Source organism: Theropithecus gelada, chromosome 6 (assembly GCF_003255815.1).
Source record: "Theropithecus gelada isolate Dixy chromosome 6, Tgel_1.0, whole genome shotgun sequence".
Lineage (NCBI taxonomy): Eukaryota > Metazoa > Chordata > Mammalia > Primates > Cercopithecidae > Theropithecus > Theropithecus gelada.
Window position 1 is genome coordinate 61,361,797 of NC_037673.1, and position 12,012 is coordinate 61,373,808.

At 35.5% G+C, this 12,012-nt stretch overlaps 1 protein-coding gene and 1 pseudogene across 2 annotated transcripts in view; one reads left to right on the forward strand and one right to left on the reverse strand.

The window, feature by feature from the left end:
- RNF180 (ring finger protein 180) overlaps positions 1–12,012 on the forward strand; it is a 52,140-nt gene that overhangs the window by 22,551 nt on the left and 17,577 nt on the right. The gene's annotated exons all lie outside the window — the stretch shown is intronic.
- Positions 6,055–6,218, reverse strand: LOC112626132 (annotated as a pseudogene).

The window sequence follows — 12,012 nt, forward strand, 5'->3', positions numbered from 1 at the left end:
GACAGTTTGAATTAATAAATTAGCAGTTTCAAATGCAGTTTTCATTAATGCAGCATAGAATTATAAAATGACAGTTTAGAAATCACCTGACACAATCTGTTTGTGTAGATGAAGTATCTGATATCTTTCACAAAGATTGAACAGTAATATGAGAGGGATCCTGGATTACAAACTCTGTCACCAAATAATACCGGTGCTTGAAATATTCATTGAACTAAGTAAGGCACATACATTCCATCGGCATCTAGCCATAACTGTGAGAAGCTGTTTTAATTTCTACTTAATATAGGATTACTTTTTGTGTCCTAAGGTATTCTTAAATGAGTCACAAACAGATTTGGTGATTATCTGTTTTGCAAACTCAGCTATTTTACGTTTTTGCAGTATTTCACAGATCATTGACTATAGTGTTGCTAGCATTTCTTTGCTGTGGCCTGCTTGGATTTGGACTTCTTTTATTTCAGTTCCTCCGTACTCACAATAGACATCAAGAAGATTCAGTATCAGTAGGGTGAGCTGACATGTAATCAGTTTTACAAAATAATTAATATCTGGGCAGCTCATCTGACAGAGTTATTATGTATGGTGTTCTGCTCATATGAACAGCCACGGATTCCAAGGCCCACTTCAACAAAGCAGTTATGGATTATTGTTGGGATTGCTGTGCCCTGTATAACAATGAGATTTCCCTTACATTAAGAACATGGTATTTATTTATATCTACAAAAGGAATGCTGTTTCTCATTTTCTGGAGACATAAGATACTGAACACTTATAGTATACAACCTTTAGGTGATTAATTATGCTAAACTTAATGGTTACAAATACATTATGGTGCTTGTAAGCAAACAAAATATATGTACATATTTTTAAGTGCCCAGGAGGTATGGATAGTTTTTTTTTTAAAAAAAAGACAAAACTTAGAAATATTATTTGCCCTGAGATGGTTTGAACTGGCTAAATTATTTAAGCATTTTATTTTCTAAGTTGGTATACTTTGCTCCTTTTATAAATTTATCAATTTTACCTCACTTGAATTTTTATCTTAAGAAATATATTGATAATTGCTAAGGGAGCTCTAAATTCTTTGGTCATTTCTCTTCTTGATTTTTCTTTCTTGTTCACTAACAGGATTTTTACCCTTTGAGAAATATTTAATTTGGTGGGGTTTTTTTTGTACCATGACTTTATGCATGTGGTATAACAGAAAAGACACATAATAAACATGAACATTCTAATAATGACAAAATTGGGAGGACTGTCTTGAGTTCTATAGGTACTGTTACGGACTGAATTGTGTCCCTCACACCCTGCCTCAAAATTCATATGTTAAAGGTTGAACTCCCAGTGTGACTGTATTTGGACATGAGGTCATAAGGGGAAAATTAAGGTTAAATGAGGTCACAGAGTGAGACCCCAATCTGATAGGACTAGTGTAATTATAAGAAGAGGAAGAGACATCTGAAATATACACAAACAGAGGAAAGGACATGTGAGGACTCAGCAGAAAAGTGGCCATCTGCATGCCAAGAAGAGAGGTCTTACCAGAAAGAAACTCTGCCAATGCCTTGATCTTAGACTTTCAGCCTCCAGAACTATAAGACAAAAAATTTCTTTGGTTTAAGCCACCCAGTCTGTGGTATTGTGTTATGGTAGCCCAAGCAGAATACTGCATATTTTGGTACTGTGAATTGGTATTCTCCTGTAACAATCACATAAAAATGTAGAAACACTTTGGAATTAGGTAACGTATGGAAGCTGGAAGAGTTTTGGTGCATCTGTTAGAAAAAACCTAGATTAACTTGAAGGAGTCATTGGTAGGAATGTGGATGTTAAAGATGATTCTGGTGAAGTCTCAGATAGAAATGAGGACTGTGTTATGGGAAATTGGAAGAAGGTAGTCCTTGTTATAAAGTGGCAACAAAACAAAAGAAAAACCTTGGCTGAATTGTATTCTAGTGCTTTGTGGAAGGTAGAACTTGTGAGTGATGACCTTGAGTATTTAGCAGAGTAGATTTGTAAGCAAAATGTTGAAGATGTGGCCCACTTTCTCCTTACCACTTACAGTCACCTCAAAAGGAGAAAGATGAATTGTACAAGGAATTTTAAGCTAAAGGGAACCAGAAATTAAGATTCTGAAAATTCTCAGACTGTTTATATTGTATAATAAATATTGGAAAGCATGCTCTGGAGAGGACACTCAATGTATGGTTGGACAATCTTTCCATTCATAAAACTGTGATGGGATTATAGCAGCAGAGATACTGCCATTTTGGATTAAAGGAGACAAGACAGGACAAAATAAAGGAAGGCTTTCAGACTTCTGGGATTCTACAGAAAAGGACCACAGGCCTATCTGGCTATGAATATGCCTTATCAACTTCAACAAAAGATAAGGACCTGAAGATGATACAGAGATGCCTCCACAGGCCCAGAGCACACAGACTCACAGGGCTAAGGCTGTTTCTTCCTCAGTTTCAGAGTATAGGGCCATCTCTTCAGTTTTAGTGGTTGAATATTTGTATACTTGTGTCCATAGCCTTAGGGGCAAGGCTGCCACCCAGAGCCAAGGGAGCAGGCCTACCATCTCAGTGGGCCAAGAAAGCAAAGCCACTGTTATGGTGGGCCTGTATGTCAGACCATTAAGCCAGAAAGGATTATTACTATGCCTTAATAGCTAATGGAATTTGTCTTGCTACTTTATGAACTTGCTTGCGACCTGCCACCCCTTTCTTTGTTCTGATTTCTTCCTTTTGGAATGATTCCGAATGGCAACCCTATGCATGTGCCACCATTGTATCTGAGAAGCGTATACATTGCATGTTTTCAGTTTCACAGCTGGAGAGGAATTTTGCCTCATGATTAGTCATACCTTGAGTCTCATCCATACCTGATTTAGATGATATTTAGATGAGACTTTGGATTTGGAGTTAATGCTAACGTGAGTTAAGACTTTTGGGAGCTGTTGGGATGGAGTGAATGCTTTTTTGCATGTGAAGAGGACATGAATTTGGGGGTCCAGAGGGAGGAATGTTACAGATTGAATTGTGTCCTCTCCCCTAAATCCATATGTTGAAGTCCTAACCCCCAATTTGGAGATAAGGTTTTTAAGGAGGTAATTAATGTTAAATGAGGTCAAAAGGGTGGGGCTGTAACCCAGTAGGACTCCTGTCCCTAAAAGAAGAGGAGGAGACACCAGAAATACACATACACAGAGAAAAGGCCATGTGAGGACACAGCAAGAATGTGGCTGTCTGCAAGCCAAAATGAGAAGCCTCACCAGAAAACAACCCTGCCAGCATCTTAATTTTGAGTTTCCACCATTCAGAGCTTTGAGAAAATAAATTGATGTTGTTTAAGCCCCCCAGTCTGTGGTATTCTGTTATTGAAACCCAAGCAGACTAGTACATATATCATACTGACAAAGTATAACTTTTTTTACATTTAAATTTCGAAAGAAGGGTGTGAAAACTCAAGACAAAAGTAAACTTCTCCTTTTTTTGTTAATGAATGCCAATAACTTTGAGTAGATGGTATTGTTATTAGATGTCGAAATAATTAGTTTTTTAAATTCATAGACTATTTTTAGACTAGTCTGTTTATAGAAAAAATGAGTAGAAAGTTACAGAAAGTTCCCATTTGTTTCTGTGTGGAAAGTACAGAATACTTCCTCTTACCCTCCAGTTTCTCCTATCATTAATGTCTTGTATTAATGTGGTATACTTGTTACAATTGATCAATGAATATTAACTAAAATTAATAATTTACATTAGGATTCATTCTTGGAGTTGTATAGTTCCGTAGGTGTTAACAAATGTATAACATCATGTATCCACCATTACAATATCATACGGTATTTTTTCACTGCCCTAAAATTCTCCTACATTTCACCTGTTCATCCTTCTCCTCCCCCGCCAGATTCTTAGATGTTTATACAAAGTGATGAAACTGCTAGAAAGCACTAAAGTTGAAAATTGTCTGTCTTTACTATTCTGATAGAAAATATAGACTATTTTACAAAGGTCAATGCATGAAATACAAACATATTTTTTCTGTTGTCTAATGACTTTAAAGACTAATATGTCAGTGTTTAATTGGCTTATTTTTTTGCTATTGAATTTTAGAAGATTATTATATATTTTTATATTAGCACCTTATCTAAATGGTTTCAAAATATTTTTATCCCCTTCCATAAGTTGCCTTTTCACTCTATTGATTGTTTCCTTTGTGTGCAGAACTTTTTGGTTTAAAGTAGTCTTACTTGTCTATTTTTGGTTTTATTACCTGTCCATTTTGTGTCAAATTCAAGAAATCCTTGCCAAACCCAATGCCAAAAAACTCTATTTTCTTCCAGGAGTTTTACAGGTTCAGATCTTATCGTTTAAGTGTTTAATTCATTTCGAGTTGATTTTTGCATATGGTGTAAGATAGGGGTCCAATTTCATTTTTTTTTTTTTTTTTGCATGTGGGTGTCCAGTTTTCTCAGCATCATGTGTTGAAGAAACTGTCCTATTCCCCCACTGTGTTCTTGACACCTTTGTCAAAGATTGCTTGATCATATATGCCTGATTTTGAGATAGCAAACAAGCAATTAAAAATGGGTAATAGACTTGAATAGACATTTTTGCAAAGAAGACATATGGCCACTAATATATGAAAGTGTTCTTAATATCAGTAATCATCAGGGAAAGGCAGTTCAGAATTACAGTGAAATATTCCCTCCCATCTGTTAGGATGTTATCAAATAAACAAAATGTAAGTGTTGGCCAGGATGTAGAGAAATTTTGTACACATTTGATGGGAATATCGAATGGTGTAGTCACTGTTAAAAACAGTATGGAGTGGCCAGGCACGGTGGGTCATGCCTGTAATCCCAGCACTTTGGGAGGCCGAGGCTGGCGGATCATGAGGTCAGGAGTTCGAGACCAGCCTGACTAACACAGTGAAACCCCTTCTCTAGTACAAATACAAAAATTAGCCGGGCATGGTGGCGCATGCCTGTAATCCCAGCTACTCAGGAGGCTGAGGCAGGAGAATCGCTTGAACCCAGAAGGCGGAGGTTGCTGTGTGCACTCCAGCCTGGGCAGCAGAGTGAGACTCCATCTCAGAAAACAAACAAAAAACAGTATGGAGGTCTTCAGAAAATTAAAAATAGAACTATCACATAATCCAGCAATCCTATGTCTGATGTATATACAGAATAATTGAAATAACAATCTCAAAGAGATAACTGCATCCTCATGTTCATTTCAGGATTATTCAGAGTAGCCAAAATAAGGAGAGAAAAATCCAGGTGCCCATTGACAGATGAATGCTTGCAGGAAGTGTGGCATATATATATACAGTGAAACATTCAGGATCGAAAAAGAAAGAAATCCTACCATTTGTGACAACATGGATGAACCTAGAGAACATTATGCTAAGTGAAATGAGGCAGTCACGTAATGGCAAATACATTATTTTACTTATATGAGGTTATCTAAAATAGCCAAACTCATAGATGTAAGGAATAGAATTGTGACAGTCGGAATGGGGAAAGGAAATCGGTAGCTGTTGCTTAATGGGTATAAGGTTTTAGTTATGTAAGATGAATAAGTTCTACAGATCTGATATGCAATATATTACCTATAGTTAACAATACAGTATTATACACTTTAAAATATTTTGAGGATAGATTTCATTTTAAGTGTTCTTAACCAAAACCAAACCCTACAAAGGACAAGGAAATTTTTGGAAGTGATGGATATATCTAGTACCTTGATTGTGGTGGTAGAATCTTGGACATATACATATGTCTAAACTCATCAAAATGTATATATTAAATATATGCAATTTTTGTATACCATTTATATCTTAATAAAGTTTTTTTAATAAAAGAATTAACATCAGTCAATATAAAGGATAGCAAATCACAAAGTTACCTGTTTTGAGAGGTTCTCAGCTTTACATTAGATCTTTCTATCTTGGCCCATTCCCAGTTGCTTAGGATTTGGATTGTGAAAGTCTTCTTTAGCATTTAACCAGTTCTTTGGTAGTGACAAGGGCTGGTACTATTTATCCACATATAAATTTATCTGTGTTGTATATCACTTTAATAAAGAAAGATCAGCCTGGATTCATTTCCACACTTTCTTGTTCTCCAGTTTTTCCTTGGTAATGGATAAGTAATCCCCATATGGGCAATGGTGTGAAAACACATCTGTGATTTCTTGTCTCATTGCAAGGACTTGACTTTTACCTACCCTAAAACCTTGACTTTTTAACCAGGGCCCAATAATAAGAGTTGTGACTGTAGACACTGCCCCATATTGGGCATTCTTTACCTACTGTTATCAAACAGAGGCAAGCATAAGCTTATATTGATGAGAGGAAAAGAGGGAAAGGAAAAGAGACACACTTTAAAGTTACAAGTTTTAAAAGAAATTTTCATATTGAAATATACATATAGAAAAAGGAACAGATCACAAGTATACAGCAAATGACTTTTCACAAACTGAACATGTATTTATGTATGTAAAATAGCAGTACCCAGAGTAGGAAAGCTAATAGTATGTTAGAAATTAGTGTATTTCTAGTATCACAGAAGCTTATCAGGTATTATGTTGACTTATTTATAAATTTAACATTGTATCCCAGGAGTTTTTTTTGTTTTGTTTTTTTGTTTGTTTTTTTTTTTTTTTGAGTAGTACAGTTTCTCCTTCAAATAAGGAAAACTATATAGGAAAATATTTTCCATGATCTTATCCTCACCAGTTATCCTAGTGAGAAATGTACATATTGGGTGTAGAGTGTCTTCTGACTGATTAGTAATACTGAGAGTTATTTCATGTAAGTCCAAAAGTTGAATTTAAACATGTTTAAACCAAGCATATTTACTAATATAGGAAAAGTTTTATATACCAACTATATGAAAGTGATGTAGTGAAAATCATTTTAGTAAGTAGATAGTTATTAACCACCTCCTGTGTAGTTAGGAAATAAAGAAATACCATATCAAAGGGGTGTTGTGTGTGTGTGTGTAATGTAAGTTTTGTTTATTCATACATGTGTTCTCTCCAGTTCCTCAGCATCAGGGAACAAACTTGCTAACTGTTGTTATTTATGTGCAGTAAGTCCTCACTTAATGTCATTGATAAGTTCTTGGAAACTACAACTTTTATTGGAATTTAGTATAATGAAACCAATTTTACCATTGACTAATTGATGTAAATAAGAGTTAATTTCCTATGGCATATTTCTGGTCACAAAAACATCATCAGACTTTTAAGTAAAGACCAAAACACTTTTAATATTAAGTATTAAAGTAAATGTAAGCTATACAGACATTTAAGAAATCAAGACATTTAAGAAAATAAGATCAATATTCACCCAGTTATTCTAGTTCAGGGTTGCAGCTGGCAGAAACCTAATCTGTCAGCTCAGGGTGCAAGGTGGGAACCAGCCCTGGACAGGGCACCATTCCATCACAGGATGCACTCACACTGTCTCAGATTGGCACAATTAAGACATGCCAGTTAATCTAGTATGTACATCTTTGGGACATGGGAGAAAACTGCAGTGCCCACAGAAAACCTGCACAGATATGGGGAGAGTATGCAAACTCCACACAGACAGTGGCTCTGGTCAGGAGTTGATTATTTTTCTCATAATGTTACAATGGAAATTGACTTTCCTTTCCTCATCAATTTTATAACTAGGTGATATTGAATAAAACAATGTTATTCAAGGGCCTGCTGTATTTCTAACAAGATGGAAACACCTGTAACCTAAAAACCAAAAAATGAAGTCATATATTAACAGGAACTTAGTTTGTTTTTTGTTTTTTGTTTTTTTTTTTTTTTTCCCTCACTGTTTAACGCTTTGTGATGCTGTATCTCTTATTTACTAGCATTAGCTAGGAGTTGTGCTACAAATTTGGATAATAGGAAAAATAGTGAGCGTCATTGTATTCTCCCTGATTTTAATGGAATGATTTTAAAGTTTCACCATCAAGTAATATATAATTGCTAATGTTTTTGATAAATTCCCTTTCTCTCAGGTTAAGGAAATTTCCTTCTGTTGCTAGGGTGGTGGTTTTTGGTTTTGTTTTTCATTTCTGACTAAATGTTGAATTTCACCAAGAGTTTTATTTTTTGCAGTTTTTAAGGTGAGCATGTTTTTCTTTTAATCTTCCATTTCAGTATATTGAATAGTTTTTCACCCAATTTTGACCATTCTTGAATTCCTGAAAGTAATCTTACTTGGTCAAAATGTATTATTATTTTAATTCATTGATGGATTCTATTGGCTAATATTTTATTTAGAATTTTAGCATCTATGTTTGTAAATAGATTGGTTTATTTTTTTCTCATACTCACCTTGTCTAGTTTTATATTTCCTTGTCTAATTAATATGTCAAAGTTATATTACTCTTATAGAATTATTTGGAGGATCTGTTTTTTCTTTTCTGTTTTCTGGACTACAGTTTATAGGTTATAAAGATTATTTCATAAAAGATTGGTAAAATTTGGCAGTTACAGCATTTATGCTTATATCCCCCTTCCAACTTGCTTTGGAGAAGATATCTGAGTTCTGTTTCAATATTAAAAATTGTTTTGTTTTATTCGTATTTTCTAACTTTAGGTTAATTTTAATTTATAATTTTGTCCACCTCAAGTTTAAATTTACGAATAACAAATAAAAAGGTCAGCAAAGACTAAAGACCCAGGAATGTGGAATTATTACTGTGCCAAATGCTGGTATTTTACCATAAAGTGTAGCAAATAGCAAAGGATAGACAAATAAATGCAACTTTGTTATGGAGATTATAATTCCAGTGCTTTGTATGATAAAAAATTTCAACTTAATCTGTTATAAATATGTTTCTCCATAGGGACTCATCTGTCATTCCTAAATATTTTGAAGAGTGTTATTGAGAAGTAAGATTTTCAAAAACAACATTTTTGAGACAGCTGTTTTGCATAAAGTAGCATTTTTCTAAATGTGGTTCATGCCCCTGGTGTCTGTGAGACCTTGTCAAAGAATCTGGTCAAAACTGTTTTCTTGGTAATATTAAGATGTCGTTTGCCTTTTTCACTGTGTTGACATTTGCACAAATAATACAAATGCAATAGTGGGTAAAACTGCGGGTCCCTTAGCAAAATCAAGGCAATGGTGACAATCTGTACTAGAAGTCATTTTATTCTTTACCACCATACAGATGCAAAAAACCTGTTTATTGAAGCAGTAAATAATATTTTATTAAATCTTTACTTTTAAGTACATCTTTTAAATGTTCTTTGTGGGAAAAAATGAGAAGAACCCATAGAGTACTTCTGCAGTCTACTGATGGCCGATGATGGTCTTGAGGAAAAACCCATGTTCAGTTGTTTTGGTTGAGAGTTGAACTAGGTACCTTTTCATGGCACATTATGTTTTACTTGAATGATTGGCAAACTGTGTATTCAGACATGGATATTTGGCAGTGTTATAAGTGATAAATTTGAACTTTATGCGAAGATTTATATACTAGAAACCCTGAATTAGAATCTCTTAGATTGTGGCCCACTGACTTGTATTTAAGTAAATTCAAGGGGTTCCTTATTCTGTATATTTGAGGAGATGACATTGAACCGAGATCTAAATGATGAGAAAGGAGCTAACCATGCAGAGACCCAGGAGAGGTGAGGAGGTCTAGACAAATGTTATCCAGTAGAAATACAATGCAAACCTTATCTATAAAGCCACACAAACAAGTACAAAGAAGCAAGTTAAATTAATTTTTAATACATTTTCCTTAACTTGGTATATTAGAAGTATTATTTCAACATGTACTTAAAAATATTGAGATATTTTACGTTCTTTTTTTCTATCAACACTTCAAAATCTGGACATCTCAATTTAGATAAGTCACATTTCAAGCACTCAATAAGCATGTCTGACTAGTAGCTACTGTGTAGAATAGCTCAGATCTATGAAGAGTGAACAGCCAGTACAAAGGCCCTGAAGGAGATTCGTAGAGAGATGTGCGTTGGCATTTGGAAATTGAAAATACTGGATTAGAGCTTTGGAACAAGACCAAAACAGATCTATGGATGTAAAAATCATTGATACAGAAGAATTATCGCACAGAGTGAGTATAGTTTTCAGTGTTTAAATGAAGACTTACAATAATCTCCTACAGGCTTTTTTTCTACTACATAATTGTACCCCAAGAAGGCATGGAAAAATTTCAGGGAGAAGAGGGCAGGTATCTCAGGGTTGGAGGGCACAGGCAGATGTGGAGTTTCTCCATACTTGATTTTGATATGACTCCTCCCTACAGTCCCTATCCTGGCTGTGGACCACTGGTTAAAAGGGAGATGAAGATAAAAGAGGCTAAGAAGGATATAGAGAGGAAAGAAGAATACTAAAGAAGTTAAGTGTGTTAGTGCTTCAACAATGAAGAAAGAGGAGGGCAGGACATTTGCAAATTAAGCAAATTTTTTTTTTTTTTTTTTTTTTTGAGAGAGTTTCACTCTTGTTGCCCAGGCTGGAGTGCAGTGGCACGATCTCGGCTCACTGCAACCTCTGTCTCCTGGGTTCAAGCAATTCTCCTGCCTCAGCCTCCCTAGTAGCTGGGACTACAAGGCGTGTGCCACCACACACGGCTAATTTTTTGTATTTTTAGTAGAGACGGAGTTTCACCATGTTGGCCAGGCTGGTCTCGAACTCCTGACCTCAGATGATCCACCTACCTCGGTCTCCCAAAGTGCTGGGATTACGGGTGTGAGCCACCATGCCTGGCCAAATTAAATGATTTTTGGTGATCATTGAGGTTGCAGTTAAAATGGAGTGGTCAGCTGGGCTAAGACGCATTCTGAAGATGGGTCAGTAGAGACAAAACTGCAGCTTATCTACTTGAAGGTCTGAACTAGAGGGGCTTGCTTTGCCCTCTCAGCCAGAGTTCTTTAAGTCCTACCTTTAAAGTTGATTACTGTCTGTCCATGTTCCCTCTCTTATAGTTGCATTTTACTTCATTGTTAATTGTATACACGTCTCTGTGTTCACCCTGACCATACTATAGATTCCCTTGGGGATTTTTTTTTTTTTTTTTAATGTCCATTTCTACCTCCATCCCCATCTCACAATCAGTAAAAATTTCTAGGAGTGGGACCTAGGCATCACTGTTTTTTTAAAGCTTCCCAAGCGATTCTGTGTGCTACAGTTGAAAAACTGCTGATCTGTAGCATAGTGAGCACCTCTGAGACAGAAAGTAAGTTTTACTCATTTTCGTGTTCCCAGAGTTTGACTCATTGTCTGGCACATAGGTAGCTTTCAGTAAGTGTTGGATGAATGAGAAATGAATGAACAAATGAAATGTGGCCAGGGAACTAGGCAGGCCCATGTGGGTAGCCTGATAAATTAATATTGCCTTTCTTTATAATGGATAATTACCAGACAAGTTATTTAACACCCTGTACCTATTTTGGAATTGTTAGATATTAGTGTGAAACTATTATCCCAGATTGGTTTAAATCAAAGTAGTGACATAAAATCTCAGGTGCAAAAATAGATTGCAAAATTGGTGGGGCTGTTCTCTGAGTCTTGCTTGATTATATACCAGAGGTAGTATATAGTTAACTGTACCAATAAGTACAATATAATGGAGACTGTTGCTTTCAGGATAAAGGATTTTTGCTATCAATTTAAAGTAGACACTTCCAACCTTCACAGAATTAACAACACGGTAAATGTTATTTTTAAAATTTAATGGTATGACTATTCAAAACATCCTGCTTATAAGAATATTTAGTTCTTTGTCATGACTTTTTAAAACCGCTATAGGCCAGATGCAGTGGTTCACGCCTGTAATCTCAGGACTTTAGGAGGCTGAGGCAGGGGGATTGCTTGGAAAGCCAGGAATTTGATACCAGCCTGTGCTACCAAGCAAGACCCTGTCTCTACAGAAAGTAAAAATAAATAAATAAATAAATAAAAAATTAGCCAAGCGTGGTGGTGCACTCCTGTAGTCCCTGGTACTCAGGAGACTGA